This window comes from Vombatus ursinus, unplaced genomic scaffold (assembly GCF_900497805.2).
Source record: "Vombatus ursinus unplaced genomic scaffold, bare-nosed wombat genome assembly UNPS02006874.1, whole genome shotgun sequence".
Taxonomy (NCBI): domain Eukaryota; kingdom Metazoa; phylum Chordata; class Mammalia; order Diprotodontia; family Vombatidae; genus Vombatus; species Vombatus ursinus.
The window spans coordinates 5,972,174-5,993,696 of NW_020946652.1; positions in this window are offsets into that span (position 1 = coordinate 5,972,174).

Here is a 21,523-nt window from a genome sequence, read left to right on the forward strand (position 1 = left end):
GCCTGGCACACAGTAGGTGCTTAATAAATATTTTTGACTGATTGTTTACCATTAACATTGTGCTGAATACATTGAGCGTCAGACATCACAGCCTCCCAAAGGAGATTCCTGAACACTTACCAGATTTGGGGGTAAACTTTCCATGTCAGAAAACTAAATGTATGCAAATCATCTATTGTTCATATGACAACAGGATTCTCTAGAACTGGGAGTGAGAAGCAAGGAGTCTGCTTCTTCCTCCTCCTGGATTAATGTGCTGGGGGCATGAAAGCAGGAAAACCCAGCACTGAAGAGCACTGTCTTTCAGAGAGAGCCAGGAACAATGGAAGAGAAGATTGAGAATGAGGGCAGATCGCTAGCAATGGAAAAGGGCTTCCAGCCAGCACAATGGAAGTGGGGAGTGGGGCTAAGGAGAGACCATGGAAGAAGGGCAGGGATGAGTGGAATTCAGGAAAAGATAGTAGGGGCCAACAGGGAGCAGGAGCTGGGAGCTTGCCTGCTGATGGGACACTGCAGGGATGTCAGAGCTCATGCATCTAGGGAGTAATGAAGGGGCTGGGACCTAAGTGGATCAGAGGGGAACCCACATGAGGGAAATTAAGAACTCTGGAGGGATTGAAGGTGTCTCATTTTAAAACTCTTTATCTTCTCATCCATCAGACTCCTCTACCAGTATGCCCCTATATAGGTATGCTCCAGAGTCAGAAGACTGACTGTAAGTCAAATACAGCAAGCTATTTGTGACCTTGAGTGGCTCTAGACAAGTCTTTTCCCCAATATGGACTCATTGTCTTCTCTGTAAAATGAAGAAGTTGGACCATCTCCAAGGTTTCTTCTAGCTCTAATCCCTAGGGCTCTATGAGGTGATGAGGAATTCCCAAAGCTAAATGAACAAGTGCTCATCAGTTCTTGTGAACTGAGTGTGGTCCAGACAACTAGGCTGACTGAGCCCGAAGACTTGACTGCCCAAAGAATGGACATCTGATGAGGGAGCTTTTTCTTTCCCTTCATAGGCTCATGAGGAGTAAGTGCAAAGGGGTGTGTGTGGTGTGTGTGGTGTGTGTGTGTGTGTGTGTGTGTGTGTGTGTGGTATGTGTGTGTGGCATGGGTGTGTGGTATGTGTGTGGTGTGTGTGGTGTGTGTGTGTCATGGGTGTATGGTGTGTGTGTGGTGTGTGTGGTATGTATATGTGTGTGTGTGGTGTGTGTGTGTGTGTGTGGTGTGTGTGGTGTGTATATGTGTGTGTGTGGTGTGTGTGTGTGTGTGTGGTGTGTGTGTGTGTGTATGGTATGTGTGTGGTGTGTGTGTGTGTGTGTGTGTTCAAACAAAGGAGGGAACATCTAGACTTCTCATGATTACCGTGACTCAGCCAAAGAGTGGAAGCAAAGGCCAGACCATCCAGGAGCTGTGGCCCACAGAACTCCAAGAGTGACTCTTACCAACGTCCCCTGGACTGGTGCTCGTCCTGGTGGAAAAGTCTGTGGCACCAAAGACTGAGCTCAAAAGATGCCAAAGGGCTTAGGAGGACATAGAGACAGGAAGGTCGGTGACCGTATCACCGAACACAAAATACAAAAACAAGTAGGAACGTTTGGCAAGAGACAAATCTGGGGCAGTCAGGTAGGTTCTCGGTAAGGCTGCCTCTGGAGATGGTTGGCTCTTTCTTACTGGGAATCTTCAAGCAGTGGCTGGATGTCACTGCCATTTACTGGAGGTGTGGCAGAAAGGGTCCTTGTTTGGGTATGGATGGTCCTGTGTGGCCTCTCATGTTCCAGCCAGTTTGGAGAATCTGGATTCCATGACACCGCACCCATGGAATCGAAGATGCTGGTGGAAAATGCAGCAGGTCGGGTCAGTTTAGAGCAAGTGGGTATCTTGTGAGGACGGATCCAGAACAAAGGGTTCATACACAGAGTGACACTTTGGACGGTGAGTGTAAATGCATCCCTTTTCCTCCATGGGCCTCCCCAGGAGTTTCAGCCAGAGACAGTTCTGGGTCCCCACCATCCAAGTGGCAGGGACCAATGAAGATGGTCAACTAGTATGGTGATGCACCTCAAGTCCAGGCCATATATAAGGGTGGGTTAAAGGAGCCTCTACATCGCTGCTCCACCCACTCTAGCCCTGCCATCAGTCCAGGAATGAAGAGCTTTCAAAAGTTTCCTCCTCACCGCTTCCAATATCCCCAAGCAACATAATGTATCCAACACTGGAGTCGGAGTACCTCAACCATGAGTCACTTTTCTACACACCATCAGCCTGGTACCAGGACCCAGTGAAGCCTGGCCTTGACCATCAGGAGGCCTAGAGATTGAATATCTGTCCTGCTGTTCATCTTGCCTCTCCACCCCTATTGGACCACTAACCCCCGCTGGATACCCACTTGCTGGGGAAGTAGATGGATTTCCTTTCTGGGTGTGGGTGGGGCTATATGGCTGCTGATTTTCTTCCAAACTTTAAGATTCTTCTTTCTCTGAAATGCCTCTTCACAGACACTAGGAGCTAGCAAGGCTCTGCAGGGAGCAAGTTTGAACAGACATACCTTTAGGGCCAGATGAATTTACTTCTGAGGGCGAGAATTTTAGGTGAGAAACCTCCGTTGGCTTCAGTCCCACGGCTCCTTCCTGCTTCTTCTTCTATCTGTCTGAGCACCCCTCGGTTTCTCTGGGTCATCATGGGTCTTGCGGGCGTCTCTCAGACTCTACTTTGCGCTTTCTTGTCTTCTCCCTTGGCATTATCTTCACCCCAGATACAGTCCTGACTCTGCCTTGACTCAAAGGTGAGGACACAGGAAAGAAAAGGACTTACTGGTTATTCCTTCTCTCAACACCTCAGTCATATTCTTCTCAATTTTTTCCTCAGTTCGTTTATTGGACCCCTTCTCTGCTCTGCCACTTCCTACTTTTTACCATATTTATCTATATATGCCATGTGCTGTATCTGCCATAAGAATATATAGGCTCATTAAAGAATGAAGGAATGAAAAAAGGTATTAAGGACTTGCTACGTGCTAAGCACTGACTGGGGATTCACAAAGAAAAAGTGAGAGAGTCTGTGCTCTCCAAGAGCTCATTCTGTGATTGGACAGGGCAACACACAAAAGTGGGAGTCAAGGTAAAAAGAAAGGAAATCCTGAGGGCTCAGCACCAGGGTGGATGGCAAGGCCCAGGGGGTTTAGGTTACATCAGTAGGTCACATGAAAGCTCCAGAGATCTGCAAGGTATAAACGGAGGGCAGATGGTACGGCCTGGTGGTCCTCTGTCTCACCAGAAGACATAGGGATGGTGTCTCACCTAAGATGCATGAGTCACCATGTATCCTGGACCAGTTCTGGGATGACCTTTGGACAGGGAAGCCTGGAGGTTTCCCCAGCTTCCTTCAGGTCCCAGCTAAAATCCCACCTTCTGCCTTTCCTAGCCCCTCTTCGTGCTAGTTAGTACCTTCCCTCAGAGGTTATCTCCAGCTCATCCTGTCTCCATCCAGAGGGTGAGCTCCCTGAGAGCAGGAAATGTGGGTTTGGGGGGGTATCTTTGTTGTTGTTCTGGGTTTTTGGTTTTGCCTTTCTTCATATACCTAGTGGTTAGCACAGTGCTTGGCACGTAGTAGGTACTTAATAAGTGTTTGTGGATTTGACTTGATTACATTACACTAGCTTCTTCTCATGGTACTTAATCAGGGTTTGATGAATTTTAATGTCTGTGAAATTTTGGTAGACAAGTTACTCCTGCTGTGACACCTTCTGGTGGGCCTTCTGACCTTCTCAGTCCATATTAGCGTCTGCCTGACTCTTCTGATCTTGGATTCTTCCCCTGTTCTCACCACAAAGATGAGAGCAAGTACCTTCTTTGTGCCATCCATTGTGGTGGGCACTGAGAGGGTACAAAAACAAACAAGTTTCTCCCCTTGTGGAGCTGAAATTTGAACATGACTCTATTCTTAAGTTATCTCAATTTTCAGAAATCTAAATTAACCATCAAAATCTTATTTTCTGTTTTAACATCTCCATTCATTTCTAAATACACCCTTCCGAATCCAATAAATTGTCCCCTATAACCAAGAGAGGGAGAGAGACAAGAGAGAGAGAGAAAGAGAGAAAGAGAGAAAGAGAGAGAGAGAGAGAGAGAGAGAGAGAGAGAGGGAGAAAGAAAGAAAGAGAAAGGAAGAAGGGAAAGAAAAGCAATTTCATCAAAATTAGGCATACATCAACTGAGTTGGACAGTACATACAATATTCCACACGCATAGTCTCCCACCTCTGAAGAGTGCCATAAATTTCTTAAATCTTGGCAAGTATAGATGTTGACATTTCATCATTGGTCCATTGGGCTGAAAGCTTCTCACTTGACTGTGGTTCCATATGTGAAGGAAAACTGGAGATGTGATTCTACCAAGCCATCAGGGATGGTTAGGGGCAGGGGTGGAAGAGTGCAGGACTGGGCACAGGAGTATCTGCTAATACCCTCAGCCTCACTTGCCCAAGGACAATAAGAACTGTGCCTCATCTCCCCCAGTCTGGGCCATGGGCTGGGGCAGCTGCTTGGGTCTCACCACCAGCTCCATCTCCAATAGAGCCTGGAGCAAAAAGAGCATCTTTTTCCCATTTTAGAGAGGATGAGCTAAGATGGTGAAGGAAATTTCACCTCCCATGAGGAAATACTGTAATAGGGCAAGATTGACCTGAGTGGGGAATAGTCCCAAAAGACAGACTATCAGGTTATAGGAGCAGGGGTCATCCTGAGACTCCAAGGGGCTGCCTGCCTCCAGTGGAGACACTCACTGGCTGGGGGCTGGAGAGCAGGTCTGCTGATGTCATTGCTCTTTTCCATCGGCAGGTCTTCTGACTGAACAACAGCCTTAATTTGGGTGGGGATGGGGAGAGTGTACTTGTTTTTCTGAAAGGGATGACTCAGGGGGAAGCTGGTCTCCCTCATGGGAAGAATGGGAGATACTATCTTTACCACAGCAACTAAGTCATTTACTAACAAAAATGGTCAAACATATATTCCAGTGGATAATTAATGTTTACTCCATAACACCAAACAAAGAGAGTGAGTTCATGTTAACCATAAGCCAGCTTCCCAGAGCTCAGTCCAGGCCCTTTGGCTTAGAAGAAGACCTCTAAAGTCCAGAGGCTCCACAAGGGTGGGGTAATGCAAGCTCCACCTCAGGGCGCCATCATGTTGGGGGGTGCTGATAATGCTTCCGGAGCTGCAAGAATGTAGAATCTCTGGATCTTAGCACCTAACTAACAAAGCTATAAGGAAAGCGCTTTCGAGTGTTAAAAGTCAGTTTTGCTTTTGAGAGGGAGCACGGGCAGTGAATAGAGCATTGGCTGTGGAATCCAGGAGGACTGAGTTTGAAGACCCTTGACGCTCTCTAGTTGATTAATCAGACTTAATCTCTCCAAAGAGTCTTCCGTCACCAAGCCGCGAATTCCTCATCTGTAAAATGAGATTAATCATTGCCGTCGCTCCTGCCTCCTTGCAGTTGTTGTGATGCTCGTAAGATGGAATATGTAAAGCTTCATAGCATTATATAATGACAGTTATTAAGACCAACACATTAGAGCAGGAAACTGCTAAATGGCCTCTGTCTCTTTGGCCCACCTCTCTCAGCCCCTCCCAAGTGGTGCATTTCCTGCCAGCTGTCCTGGGTGCAAAATTTACTACTTATAGCCCTCCTGAGGCCTTTCCAACTCTAAATCTACAGTCCTTTAAACCTATGCCAGTCTCAGCCAGGGGCCTAGGAAGGCCAGAGTCCTTGAAACTCAGGTGAGAGTCAACCGTTCCATTGAAAATGTCAGGGAATGAAAGCATGAAGGCTCCTGGTACAACGGGGCCCTTTTCTGGGATTTGTCCAGTTGAGCGGGCAAGAAAGATCCTGAAAGATTGATATAGATGTTACTAGTTGTTAATAGGCTTCCCTGAAGGATAGGGGAAGAAAAGCCATGTTGATACATGAGGAGGAAAAAAAGAAATATTTCTTATATATCTGACCCCTTGAAAATATCCTAAGAAGCATGGGACTGTCTGGGAATACTCTACTGAAGGAATGACAGGTGTGTGAGCCCACACGCCTGTCAGGACACAGTTACTCTTTTCTATAATCACTGTCGGAGACAAGAATGGAAAAGAAATAATGATGCATTCATTTAAAATGAGAACAGTTTTGTCTTCCCTTCTGAATGTTTTACCCTTCTGGAATCTCTAAGTCTCTTTCCTTCGGCTCTTTGAAAGGAAACGTTGGCTTTTTCTTGAGAAATCTGCACCAACAGTGGGCTCACCCACTGGAAGGGAATCTAGTACATGAGTTCTTTTGAGACCGAAAGGTGGGTCAGCACTGGCCAAACTGCCTCAATCACAGGGTTGTTGAAGCTAAAAGCTTTGTGAACCTTAGGACGGTGCATTAATTAGCATCTATTTGAACTAATCAGATGCTTTTGGAATTTTCTCCTATTTCTCAGCTGGGCTCCTGCTAATGCTGAATGAATGGCCTCTGGATAAGTGAAGCATTGCTATGCATCAGGGATCATGAAAATATTCACCCCTCTCCTTTGCAATGAGTCCTGGCTACTTATGAAAATAAGGTGCATGCTCACAGAAGGCTCTCTCCAGCATTTTGTGCCCCTTTGCATAATGTTTGATTGTTTCTGACAATCTTCTGGATCTGTAATATATACTGCCCATTTTCTGAAGACTCTTTGGAAGTGGTCGTGTTTGAGTTAAAGGATTTTATAAACAGCCAAGCCACCAAACCTACCCAGAAACATTGGTTGCCAAGGTTGTGTCTAAAACATCCCCAGCAGCTGGTCTATTCATTCAAGTCAGGGAGGAAAAACTGTGTCCAAATGTTTGGTGCTTGCAGACCCAGCTGGAGTGTTCTGAGCTAGTCTCAATGGTTGCTGTGGGACCCCTGGGCTTTAGAAGGTTCCTTTGTCCACCATCACCTGTCAAGAGTAGAAGCCAATGGATCCATGGGAAAGAGCACTGGCTTTGGAATTGGATGATCTGGGTCCCAAACCCAGCTCAGCTACTTTGGAACTCTGCCTCAGTTTCCTTCTGTGACAAATTAAGACTTTGGATTAAATGTCCTCTAAGGTCCCTTCCAACTCGAAGCCTCTGATTTCAAATGAGTATGTGTGGCACATGGGATAGAACACTCACCCTGGAGTCCAAGGACCTAGGTTCATATCCTGTCTCAGATGTTTACTACTTCGATGACCCTAGATATCACTTAACCAAGTTGGCCCTCAATTTCCTCAACTGTGAAATGGGGGCTTGGGGGATGCTGGACAAATGATATCTGCCATCACTTCCAGCTCTAGGTCTACGATTCCATTGCTGGCTGGAAAACCAAGCCTATCCATTTTTGCCTCAGTATCTTATCTGTGAATGTGACGAATGAATAAGTAATTGGCAAATACACCTCATTCCCAGATATGAGAAGCTGGGCAGCACAGGACTTGAGTCCAGCTTTCAAGGTCCCCCATGCTATGGCTTCCTCATACCTTCTCCAGTCTCATCTCTTTTTACTCTTCATCATGACTCTCCTGCTCCATTAATTTCTGCCTCTATGACTTCGAATATCTCCCTAACCTGCACTATATTCTCCATTTCCACCAATCCACATCCACCATTTTCTCCAAAGCCTCCCTTCTCCAAGAAGCCATTCCTCACACACAGAGGTAATCTGAACAAACATCTCTTGAGGGTCTGTTATATGCAGAGCACTTCGCTAGATACTGGGTAATGTATGCAAGTCTGCCAATTCGTGATCCCTGCAGTCATGGTGCTATGAAACTAGTCTAATTGCATTACCCCACACAGAATGCAGGGTAGCTAAGCCATGGGGGCAGCTAGACAGCAACCATGGTCAAGGGCTCTGCTGATTGTGCCATCCTCCTTCCCCTCCGAGACTGCCTGTGGCTAGTAGATAAGAGCAGGGAGAACCAGTAGCTCTTGTCCACTGTTGGCCCACAATATTGTTGGTTCAGAGATGTTGGATGAAACATAGAGAATCTTGCCGAAGTGCAGGGTGACTGGGGGAGTGTGTTCTTCCAGAGTAGCTGTTCCTCTGTGGAGCTGTGTTCTCCTAGGCTGGTTATATTCCTGGAGAAGTTTAATGCATTGGGCTGCCCAAAGACACAGAGAATGCGGAGAGATTGTAGAATGCATGCCCTCCTGACCTTCTCCTCTTAGAAGCCTCATCTTCTGCTTGGGTGAGGGTCTGTTTATTGTCGATCAATCTCAAAATACTCAAAAGTATTGATAGATTGGAAATTGAGGGGGTGCCCATCCATCGGTGAATGACTGAAGAAGTTGCGGTATATGATTGTGATAGAATACTATTGTGCTGTAAGAAATGATGAGGTTGATTTTAGAAAAACATCCAAAGACTTGGATGAAAGAATGCGGAGTGAAGCAAGCAGAACCAAGAGAATAGCATATACAGTAACAACAGATTGTTCAAAGAGTAACTGTGAATGACTATGCTATCCTCAGGGATAGGACCATTCAGATCAGCTACAAAGGACTTGTGGAGGAAGATGATGTCAGCCTCTGGAGAAAGAGCTCGTCTATGGAAGTGTATATTGTGTGGTTCCACATACATGTCTGTGGCAAATGCCCTTCTCTAGGGCAGGGTTGGGGGGAAGGGAGGGAAACAGTTCGGAACTCAAATGTAACCCCCAAATAAATAAATAGATAAATAAATAAAAAGATTACTGCTCTTCCTCCCTTCTTCAACCTCCCCGGAGGTACTTCCCTTCCCAGTGCCTATTAACACGCATTATAATATACTCCGCTGCATCTTTCCCCAAATGTTTCAAGATGAACTGGAGACAGAAATGTAAATGAAGACAGAGAAACAAAATTCTCCTGACACGTTGGGGGCTCAGAACAAATGTGAATGGACTTCTAACTTTTTGTTTAGTACAAACTTTCCAAAACAGCAGAGGAGAGAACCATGCAGCCCTGAGGGTCCATCCCACTGCCTTGAGTTCAAAAATGAGCTTGTCTCTCCTTTCAGCACAGCAGATGCTGCCTTCCCTTCATAATTCAACTCAGGCTCTGCCTCCTTACCCTCCACCTTTCCTGATTTCTCAATTTGTTAATATTAGTCTCCTCTTGTAATTATCCTGTGATGCTTGTGTTCACTTACCTAGGAGATGCTGCCCCCTGCCAGGAGGATGTAAGTCCTTGAGGGCAGGCTCCATTTCATTTCTGCCACATCTGTCTTCAGCCCCTAGCCCAGGTCTGGTCACACAGAATGTACTTAATAAATGACGATCAAATTGAATTGTACAAGGAATACAATTCAATAGCTGTGTAAGGTAACAGCAGCTAAATCCTTGACAGCACCTTTGGGCCACTCCCCTCTTCTTCAGAGCAGACCTGATTTCCTGTGACACACTCTGACCAGTATGACAATAGGACACATACGTGTGACTACACATACAAAAGAATAGGCAGTAGCATGTTTCTGGGCTCTACATTCTAGGGACGATATTGACAAACTGGAGCACACCCAGAGGAAAGGAATAAGGATGGGGAAGCACCTGGAAGTCACAACACATGATGATTGCTTGAAGATCTAAGGATGGTTAGCTCAGAGGGGAGAAATCTTGGGGGGAGGCCTGGTGGCTCTCTTCAAATACTTAAAAGATGGTCATACGGAAGAGGGATTAGCCCTGTCCCGTTTGACCCCACAGGGCTGAACCAGGAACACTGGCTTTACATTGCAGAGAGGCAGCTGAAGGCTGGACCTCATGACTTTTCTTCTTAACCATCAGGGCTGCTCTGGAGGTAGAAGGTTCTCTCTCATGGGAGGTCTTCAGGCAAAGACTAATTGGACATTTCTTAGAGATGTTACAGCAGGGCTTACTTACCTAGTCTCTGGACCGCTTCTTACTGTAAGACTCTGAGATTCTGGGATGATGTAATCTGAAAAAACTGAGGAGACAAAGGTTCAAGTCTCTGAGCGTATCAACTTATTAAGCAATGCATGTCAATTGCTAATCAGGATGAGGCCCCCTCAGAGTGGCACTGAATCCTGAAGACGGGAAGAGACAGATTTGTATACTTTCAAAGAAAACAATGGGATATAGAACCCAGGTTACAAGATTAGGTTATATGATTTCTAATTGGAGGAAAGATTAGGGACCTTCCAGTTGGGAGGGGGAGAGTGAACAGGTAAAATTCCCCGAAATCAGAAGAAGAGGTGTCTTACTCTTCCCAGCCTGAAGACCTAAAAGGTTTCTCAGCAGAAATAGAAAGTACCTAACAGTGGCAGCTTCCTGGCCACTGGCCCCCATGGCTCAGAACAAGAGTGGATCAAAGGAAGCCTTGGGTGGGAATTCAATATGGAGGCTCACACAAAGGGCCCCAACATGCCAAGCAGGGCCAGAGCCACAACAGGGCAGACCTGTGGTCTGATTCCTCCAAGGGAGGGAGGGAGGCTCAATGAGAGTGAGCATAACAACTCACTGAACTTTGAGATTTGCAAAGCTTGCCCCCATAACAGTACTGAGAGGGGAGAGGGGCATTAACATCCCTGCTTTCAGGATGAAGAAACAGAAGATCAGGGAGAGGAAGTGAGTTGCTCAGTGAGCGTCTGAGGCAGGAAAGACCCTGGAACTCTTGGAGTCCTGGATTTGATGGCCAATTCTGTCACCAGTGCGTGACCTTGGACAATTCCTTTCACCTCTCTGGGACAATCTCCTCATCTCTTCTCAAACCAGGACATGAGACTGGGTGATCTCTGCACACCCTTCTGGGTGTGCCATTCTGAGATTCTGCAACCAAATGAGGTTTGACTTAAACGTGACCATGAATATGGAAACACTCATTAACCTCAAAGACCTTCCCCACATACCACCCCATCTTGGTCGTATAGGACTGCTCTCTGTTCTTATTCACACCCCAGTGAGATCTCAGGCCCTCTCATGCCAATCTTCTTTCCTGTCTGCACCCTTGGTCACTCACAGCTGACGACTCCCCCTCCTTCGCACATGCCTTCTCCTCTGGAATTCCTCTTCTCCCCTCCCTTCCTCTGCTGAACTTGCTCAATGCTGTTCCAAAGTGCTTTTGGTTCTGGGACCAGAGATACTGCCACCTGGGCTAGTCACTCAAGGCAGCTGGTCAGCTCTAAGGACCTCCAGCCACTACGCCAGCTCTTGATCCTCTCTCCCTTTTTAAAATGCCCTGTGTTCTTCAAGTGTTTCTTTCCCATTTGATTAGAAGCTTCCAGGGCTCAGGAGACAGTTCTTCAGATCGCTCAGGTATTTCACTCTAGAACCTAGTGCAGGGCTGTGCTCCCATTGGACTCTCTGCACCTCAGTGGGTTCTTTATTTTCTTCTAGTATCCTCCTATTCTCTGGGCCTGATAAGAGACTGTACATCTGCCACTCAAAGTCTACGGGGTCGGTTTTACAAATGATGCCAAGCTGGGCAGGACAGTTAACCTGCTGGATGACAGAATCAGGGTCTGAAAAGATCCTGACTGAACCAGTCTAAGAAGGTGATAGTTCATCTGGAGAAATGTGAAGTCTTTTACCTGGGTTCAAAAAATCAGCTTCACAGACACAAGATGAAGGAAACATGGCTTAGAGGAAGCTCATTTAGAAAAGTCTCATTGGACTATAAGCTAGTTCTGAAGGGACAGCAGGGCGTGCTGTGCAGAGGGCTCACATTTAGGCTATATTGAGAAGTATCACCTGCTGGAGTAAGAGTGATGAAGCTCTGGTTAGGTTGTGGATGGCCCAGGAGTCTTGTGTGTGGTTCTGAGTCCTCTGTTTTAGGTAGGACAATTGATACACTGGAGCGTTGGAGAAAAGTCACTGGGATGATGAAGGACCTGGAACTCATCCCTTCTAGACAGCATAATGGCTAGGACACTGGACTTGGAGTCAGGAAGACCTGAGTTCGAATCCTGTCTTAGACACTTTCTAGGTGTGTGACTCTGGACAAGTCACTGAATCTCTGTCTCAGACAGAAGCCCACATCAGAAGTGCTGTGCTTTGTGAGCAAAGCAGAATTGAAGGAGTTCAAAAGAAATGTGAGATGCGCAAATTAGGAGAATCCAGTGTTCACATAGACTATTTGTGTCTCAGCTGTGGTCGAACATTCCCAGCTCGTATTGTTCTAATCAGCCACAGTTGGGCACACTGAAGCTGGACTCCAGCATAGTGATGTCATTTGAGTCCTGAAAACTAAGGACAACAACCATCCAATTGGATCAATGAAAGGAACTGGGGGAGTTTAGTTTGGAGAAGAGATTCAGGGGAGCCTGCTTAATGCCTCCAAGCAGCACAGAGGCTCTCAATGTATGTGTAGGGGGAAGTGGTAGGAGGGAGAAGTTCAGCCATTCAGATAATTCTAGAAAAGGGTGCTGGTGGAGTCTCTGGCGACATAGACGTGGGGAGAGGCATAGCCGCTGGTGCCAAGCACACAGTACACAGTTGCTGGGATTGCCAAGTTTGGCACAAGGTCTCGGATCTCTAAGAAGCTGGAACAGTTGAACTTTTTTCCCATCATCCTATTGTATCTTTAAGAGAGCTGACAGCCAGGCACCTTCTGAGATTCTGGAATTCCTTTCACTTTCAAAACAACTTTGTCATGTGGTAGGAGGTCATTCTGAGAGACCTAAAGAGGAAGGCCTCAAGATTCCCAGGTCCTGAGTGCCCACGGTGAGCATTCATTGAAGTTCAGGTTTTCTTGGATGAGAACAATGGGAAGAGGTATTCACCACAGGAGCAGAGGATCATGGGACCTCGGAAAGACAACTGGAGGGGTCCGTAGTGGTTATGAAGCCTAATCTCCTCGCTTTGCTGTTGAGTAAACTGAGGCCCAGAGAGAGGAGAGGTCTTGCCCAAGATCCCTCAAGTGTCAAGGGTTAAAAACAACATTTCCCACCACTAGGGACTCCCTGCCATGCCAACGGCCTTTGGCATCTCCGAATCCCGCTCCATCTGCCCCTGGGTTTGAAATGAAGAGGTTCTAATCATCCCAGAGACTTTGAAAGGGACAGAGCTCTCTTAATTAACCCCGAGAAATCCAGGTCTTAACCTGATGAGGGCTTAAGTCTCTTTGGAATGCGCTATGAAAGAACAAGATGGGCCAGAAATCTGCAGAAATGAGCGCACACGCTTACAGACACACACATACAGATACACACTCACAGACAGACACACACTCATGGACACACACACACACACATGGACACACACTGACAGACATAGACACATGCTCACAGACACACACATATGCACACACATGAACACATGCTCACAGACACATGCATATGCACACACACAGACACATGCTTACAGACACACAGACACATACTCACAGACACACAGACACACACACGGACACACACTCACAGACATAGACACATGCTCACAGACACACACAGATACACACACAGACACACACACAGACACATGCTCACAGACACACATATATGCACACACATGGACACATGCTTACAGACACACAGACACATACTCACACACTCACAGACACCCACACATGGACATTCACTCACAGACACACATACACAGACACATGCTCACAGACACACACACAGACACACACTCACATACACATAGATACACACATTCACACTCACAAACACAGACATACACTTACAGACACATACACACTCAGATACAAACATGCACATGCATGTACACAATCACCTAAATACATGCCTGCAGACATATGTACCCCTAGACAAACCAAAATGGACACTCACCAGCTCATGCATGTACAAATACAGCCCTACCACAGTGGCACACAGGTGCACACAGAGACATAAGGCACATCTAGACAGTACACCAATGTAGAGACATAGAATAATGCACACACGTGTGCACACAGACATGCACATGTGCATGAGACCTGAGTGCATGGAGACACAGGCTCATATGAATATACATACTCACACAGAGCGATACATGTGTTCACGTGCACACACACACACACACACACACACACACACACACGCACGCACCACCACAACCACCACCACTACTAAAACCAGCAGTGAGATCAAAGCCAAACTTTCTCCTTCACTCTCTTGCTGGAAACCCCCGGCTGTCTGCCCCCACATCTGAGGCTTGGAGACTTTGAGTTCTATTCAGCCTTGAGATCAAACAGCTCACACACATCTGCTCTGGTGGGGGGTTTCTTTTTGAGGTTTTCAATAATTGGGGTGGGGGTGGGGAAAGAGGAAAGGAAGAAGATCAACAGTCAAAAATAGAAACATTGCTTTCATTCCACCCAAGGAGACAGGGGCCTGTTGGCAGGGGTGCACGCGTGTGTCTGTATGTGCACGTGCATGCACATTTGGAGAAAAAGACATGCCAAAGCATTGGAAAGATACAGCTATTTAAAAAGATCTGTTTGGAATTTTAAAATCCTCTCTTTCTCTCTGTTTCTGCATCACTCCATCTCTGTCTCTGTCTCGATCTCTGTCTCTGTCTCCATCTCTGTCTCTGTCTCGATCTCTGTCTCTGTCTCCATCTCTGTCTCTGTCTCGATCTCTGTCTCTCTTTCTCTGTGTGTGTGTCTTTCCTCTCCTCTCTTTCTCTAACCCCTCTCTGTCCCGCTATCTTTCTTTCCTCCCTCTCTCTGTCTCTGCTTGTCTCTGTTTCTCCATCTCAGTCTCAGTATCTGTGTGTCTTTCTCCAGCCCTCTTTGTCTCTACATCTTTCCTCCCTCCCTATTTCCCCTTCTCTCTGTCTCAGCCTCTCCTTCCTCTTTCTCTCAGCCTCTCTCTGTCCCTCTATTTTCTCCCCTCCTTCTCTCCTTTTCTCTCTGTCTCTGTCTCTCTCTGTCTTTGTCCCTCTCCTTCATCTCTCTCTGTGTCTCTGTCTCTCTCTGTGTCTTTTTGTCTCTCTCAGTCTCTCTCCCTCATCTCTTGGTCTCTGTCTCCCTCTCTCTGTGTCTCTGTCTCTGTCTCTCCTTCTCAGTTTCCTCTGTCTCTCTGTCTTTGTTTGATAGAAGCTGCCCAGCTTGGTCTATTTTCTAGCTGAGCCATAACCACTCCCCCACTTGAAGGGAAGCAGCATTAACCTTCCCAATACTATCAGGTAGAAAATCCTTGACCCTAGCTTGGAAGGCCAGCATCACCAAATCATTCCTGTCCAGCAAAGCCTTTTCCTCTGGCCTTCTTGGGATTCTAATTCTCTGACCCTTTACAAAATAACTCAATTTCTCATGTATCCTGTGGAGAAAAAAAATTTTAAGTCAACGTTTTATTTTCTGTATGTATATCAGGTTCCCATTGTGTATTCCTTGATCATTTCATAGGGTCTAAAATTAGCTTTCTGGCCCCTGGGCAATGGCCTCCTCCAGGTGTGAAGCCCAGCCCTGCTGCAGGGCCAATTGTGAATAAGGAGACCTAGGAATCTGAAGCTGGCCTCTCTTTGGGTGGGGAGTCTTCTTCAGCGTTCCTGGAATTCCCTACAAGAACATGAATGACATCATGGGATGGCACCTCTTATGGGATAATCACAGCTTCAAATTTCAAGATAATATCATTTCTATGAAGTGACACGACCCCAGGGGTTCAAACCCTAGGGACAGCCTAGCCAAGCACACTGTGAGTTCAGCACTGACCCTTCCTCAACAGCTCCTTTTGCCAGAGTCTGCACAAGCAAAGGACAATCTCCCACTTGCCTTCCTGTTGCCCAATTAACCAGAGGAGTTCCCACTGTTATATTCCTCAGCCCAGCCAATCCATAGTTCCCACTACTCCACGTGGGTGCCTTTGCCCTTTTGAATGTTGCGGCAATGTACTTCAGGAGGGTGAAGTAGTGAAAACCATTGAGCAGCCATAGGTGGAGTCTTTTTTTCTTTTTTGGCTAGTCAATGGGGTTAAGTGACTTGCCTAGGGTCACACAGCTAGTAAGTGTTATATGTCTGAGGCCAGATTTGAACTCAGGTCCTTCTGACCCTGGGGGCTGGTGCTCTATCCACTGTGCCACTTAGCTGCCTCTAGAATCTTTCTTTAAGGTTGCACCAATGGATCCCTCTATTTTCTTCTACCATCCCCAGTAAGATTTGTCCTTGGAGTCATAGACTCTCAGAATTGGAATAAATCTTGGATGATGCCTTATCTGACCTAGGAGTATGGTGTAGAGGACTTAAGTTCAAATCCAGTCTCTGTCAAATTCTAACTTGGTGACCATAGACCATTTCTTTCCTAGCTCTGGACCTCAGTTTTCTCCTTTACAAAATAAAGGAGTTGCACTTGGTGGCCACTGAAGTCCTGTATAACTCCAAGCCCATGACCCTCTCATCTCATTAAATGTGCTTCTCCAACATTCTTGAAAAAGTGGTTCAGTCTCCCGATGAGAAGGTTCAGTCTTGAGAGGGAGTGAGAGAGACAAGGGAAAATTGCATCATGGGAGGTGATCTAGACTGTCCAAGAGCACAGGGTGGCTAACAGTGTCTAAAGCAAGGAAGAGGCCAAAGGAAGAGGGCCAAGAGAAGGCCACTGGATTTAGCAGCTGAGAGAACCTCAGTACCTTTGGACAGGAAAGTTTCAGGGAGTGGTGGGTTTGGAAGCCAGAGAGCAAAGGGTTAAGAAGTAAGCGGGGAGTTGGAAAACAACTATTTTAGCTTTAGACCAATGCACTCGCATTCCTCTTCCCAGCTTAGTTTGGTGTCTACTTTGCCTGGTTCCCTAGGAAAGAAAAATCCTGCTTCTCCAAGACCCAGATCCCCCCCTCAGGCTTAAATCAGATCTCCCCCCTGGTGACCTCTAAACCTCCTATGGTGTCGCCATCCCCAGATTCCCTCTAAGGCATTCTCTTCAAATAGCCTTCTCTTTCAGGTGAGTAGCCCTGTCTCGCCCCCCCCCCCGGGGTCCCTTGTTTAAATTTCCTCTTGAGCCAAAAACTTTCTCTCTTTTCCTTTTTTTTTAATTTGGGGAAGCAGAGACTTGTCAATTCTGAACCCACAATTTCTCCAGACTCCACCTGCCTTTGTTGCTCTACTCTTCCAGGGTCACCCTCCTGAGGTTTCCATTCTCTCACCCAATTTCCCTCCAGTCTTCTTCAGGAAAGGGTCCCCCATCCCAGGTACATACCTCTATCCCAATTCACTGTGTCTCATCTCAGAATCAGCAGAACATGCATGAGTGGGCCCTCGAGTGAATTACAGGTGCTTTTTCTCCTCTAAACTGATCTAGATTTGGGATTGTTCCACCTGTGGTGTTTGTGTGTGTGTGTGTGTGTGTGTGTGTGTGTGTGTGTGTGTGTGTGTGAAAGGTGAAGGATGGTCCCATATAACCAGAGGTGCTAAACTCAAAAGTAAGGCCTGTGAATCCCAGTACTAAGCTGGCAGTGGTGGGGTGGGTGTCTCCTTTCTCTCTCTATTTATTCAATGATGATGAGAAAGTACATTCTCCCAAAGTGATGTCTGGGGATTTGGAAAGGGGTGGTGATAATAGTGGGAGACTAAGAAGCTAAGCAGAAAAACTAAGGTGACAGCCTGGTGAGACAGGTGAGAAGGTTTGTCCCTCCCCCTTCCCGGGGCAGATGCCAACCCCTCCCTGCTTCTCCTCCTCTCCTGGACTGTGCTTCAGAGCTGGGGGTGCAGGGAGAATGTAGAAAGTGGGGGACAGAAAGAGTAATCCCACCACTCCCCTCGGGCAGGGCAGAAGAGCGGCCATGACACAATGCAGTGGACAGTGGGGCAGGGGTCGGGCAGGAGGAAACTTTCACGAGAGGGGTAATGTGATGATTGGAATTGTAGGTAGAACAGCCAGTCACCAAAGCCTGGGCTCTACTCCCACCTCTGCTTGGTAGTCATTTAACTGCTGAGTCTCAGTTTCCTCATCTGTAAAATGGGGAACAAAATGACTTGTTTCTATCTCACAGAGTTGTAAGTCTCAAATGAGATGATATACAAAGAGTCCATTAAAAGGTCAATAATTATCTGGTTGTTAGGGCTCTCTCTCTCTCTCTCTCTCTCTCTCTCTCTCACACACACACACACACACACACACACACACACACACACACACTATTGGATTTTCCCCATAGTACACAATATGCTTGAAGGTGAAGCCTACTCCACAGGCTGACAGCACCTCACCTATAGGAAGCACTTAATGTCAGCTTGGATTGGCCTGGATTGTCTGTGACGCTGGGTGTCTAGACTGACATTCAGGACTCGTGATTGTCCTTTCAAGTCTTGCTGCTGGATGACTGGCGCTCGGGGGTGCCCCTCAGGGGGCTTCCTTGGCTCTCTTTGATCTGTCCCACTTAATTATTAGAGTCCTTGGAACTTGAACAGTATTTTCAAAATATTCTCCACCATACAGTGAAAGAAATAAAAACAAAATCCAAGCCAAGTCACATTGCTGTGCTAGAGGTTTCCTGAGGCTTCATGCTTAGGAATCCTCAAACCTTCCATGAAAGCACCATCTCCTTGGAAGAGTCTTTCCTTATCTCGCCCCGCCCCCTCCTCACTTAGTAACAGCCTCTCTTCCTTAAGGTTACTTTGTATATAATTTGTATTCACTTCTCCATGTGGTTTCCTTTCAATGCAGTAAGCTCCTTGAGGTTAGGAATGATTGCATTTTGGTCCCCAACACTCAGAGTGGTGCCAGCTACATCCCAGATGCTTACTAAATAAATGCATGTTTAATTGAATTGAATAAAAGCAAACTGAATTAAAGCTACTGCTAAGGAATTCTCTATCTTCACCAATTCGCCTTTGCCCAAGAAAGGTTAAAGAGGCAGACCAGATTGCCTGGGCCTCCATCTCCAGTCTCTGTGTCGCTTGTCCCCAGCCTTAATCAAGTTATCATATCCAGCCAGCGTCTCCTGGACCCCGTCATGATTGAATGAGAAAAAATTTGCAGACAAATTTTTAGCAGCGGGACATTGGTGCTCTCCTGTGTGGCTGGATGAAAAGCACCTGTAACCTCTGGCCAGCCTCCTCTCTCTGCCCCGCTGAGAACCCACTTCAAGCTAGCACCCCACTGGGCGGGAACCTCACAGCCTCAGCTCAAGTCAGCCCTTTCAGAAAGGAGGCAAACTCACCGGGAGGAGCAGAAGACAAACCTTCCCAGCCACAGGGGACTAAAGGCTGCATTTCTTGGGCTCCCTCGGGTTTGGTTGTTGAAGAATCCCATTATCATCACTGCTAAAATATTCTCCCAAGAGTGTTTGGTTAAATAGCCATGAAAACAATGTTAATTCTTGCTGGGGTCCTAGGGCTCTCCAGATCCACCATCCTTCCAAGCTGGTCTTTACGGGGTTTCTGTCTCACCCATATGTGCCCAATCACTTTCATTCCTTTATCAAACCCCATGTGCAAGAAACAGAAGATTTTTTTTTTGTTCCATCAGAGAGGAGGGCCTGGGACTGTTTTGTTTTGTTTTTTCTTTTTCTTTCTTTTTTTTTTTTTTTACAGGGAAAGGGATTGAGTAGAGAAAAGAAGCTGAAGGATGAAGATATGGGCCCTGCTTAATGCTGTAAATCTGATTAATTTACCTTGTGACAATTCAACAAAACCACTTTGGGTCAGACTCCTCGATGCAGGCTGACCTTTCACCTGCGGCCACAGCAGCGGCCATAATGAGGTCTCCCGCTGGTCAGAGGAGTGACCCTTCTTTCACAGCTACCTGCTGCTTCTGACAATGAGATTGGACACAGCTTTCAACATGATGGAGAACACCTTCCAACCGAAGGAGCTTTCTCTTTTACCCCTGGACAGCAGAAAAAATGTCCAGACAAACATTTCTGTCGTCGAAGCAGTGAATGTACCAACTAATACTATGAAGCTGGGGAAACAGGGGTGGGTGGTGTATGGGGGAGGGCAGCTTTGAAACAGGCCTCCCTTGGCAGCAGTGGGTCAGTTCTCTGGTGTCTGGCCTCTTTGTAATGAACGATGACAGAAATCATGCTCCAGCGCCCAAGGTAGGGACACTCTCAGCTCACTCTGAAATTAACAAAAGCCATGGGAGGTAAACCATTCCTGAGGTGCTGGGACCCCATCCCCTGGCAGCCCGCAGATGATCTGCTTAGGGCCAGCACCATCTGGGAGTGCTTTTCCAAGGCCAGAAGAGATTAGGTAGGAGATCTAGCCTTAATGAGGGGTCAGTGGACTCTGGGGGCCTGCTGACAAGCAGCTCTTGGAGACGTGGATATTTCTTAACATTTCCCCATCTTGGATCCAGGTACCCTTGCAGATTCTGAATTTCCTCAAACTATTAACAGATTGCATGAACATACACTGGAAACATCTGGCAAAAGGACATGCAGGCACGTGGGCAGAGCTGCATGTGCAGCTGTTTACCAGCAGAACTTTTGGTCCAACATTTGGGTCCATCTTTGTTTTCACATTCGTGTTTTTCTCATCCTGGTATCTCACATTTCTCAGTCAATCAGCATCTCGTCTCCTGTTGGCTGAGCTGGCACCATGTGTGGTAGAAAGACAAAGGATGGTGGCAAACAGCTGGCAGCCAAGAAAGGTACCCTTGGGGCAGCAGCTTCCACCAGCTGAGGAGGCCTCTGAGCCTCACGGGAGAGTCTTGATCTCATCTTGCTCTGCCTAGTGCGGAAATTGTGCCTAGATGGGAAACACCGGCATCTAAATTCCCTTGGGGGAGGGGAAACAAGTGTGCAATGTGTGTGTGTGTGTGTGTGTGTGTGTGAGATAGAGAGGGAGACAGGCAGACAGACAGACAGATGGAGCCAGAGACACAGAGACAGACAAAAGGAGAGAGAAACAGAGATGGAGACACATAGAGAGGGAGAGAGACGCTCTGTCTTTTCTTTGGTACTTTTTCATGCTCATGAGCGTGTCCAGCCTCAGACCTCCCTCTCGGGGTCAGTGTGACTGAATGTTGCCTTAGTCTGAGATAGTGTGCTGTGGAAATGTAGGTTCATAGATTCCAGGAAAAAACAAAACAGAACAAAACTCCAAGTCAGGGATGACAGCTCCAATAATCAGAGCTGTCCTCTAAGTGGAATGGGTCACGTGGCCAGGTTCTGGATTCCCTCTCACCGAAGGCCTCCGAGCAGAAATCAGAAAACCATGTTGGTTGTGTTATAAGAAGGATTCCTTGGGATCCAGAGGCCACGGAAGTCCCCTCAAACTCTTGGAGTCTGTGATTCTGTGATTCTCTAAGGAACCTCAAAGGCACAGCTCTACTGGAGCCCCTACTGGTGTGTTCCTTCATTGACAGGCACCAGGAATTGGCTTTCCAGGTCAGTTTGACCACTTAAAATTAGCAAACACTTCCAAAGGGATATTTACTTCAAAGATATGGCAAGAACAAAGTTCTAAGTCCATGGAGTCCCACTCCTGGCTCAGTTCCTACCTAACATGGCCCCCCCCCATTCATGGTCAGCTACAGCCTGACTGCCCAATGAGTGTTTGTTTCAGCTACTGTTGGCCTGAATCCCAAAGGTCACTCCCTGCTCTAGAATCCCAGGACTTTCTCTTGACCTTTCAGAAAACACAAGATTGGAGGCTCCTATCCCTTCCCCAAAACAGAAA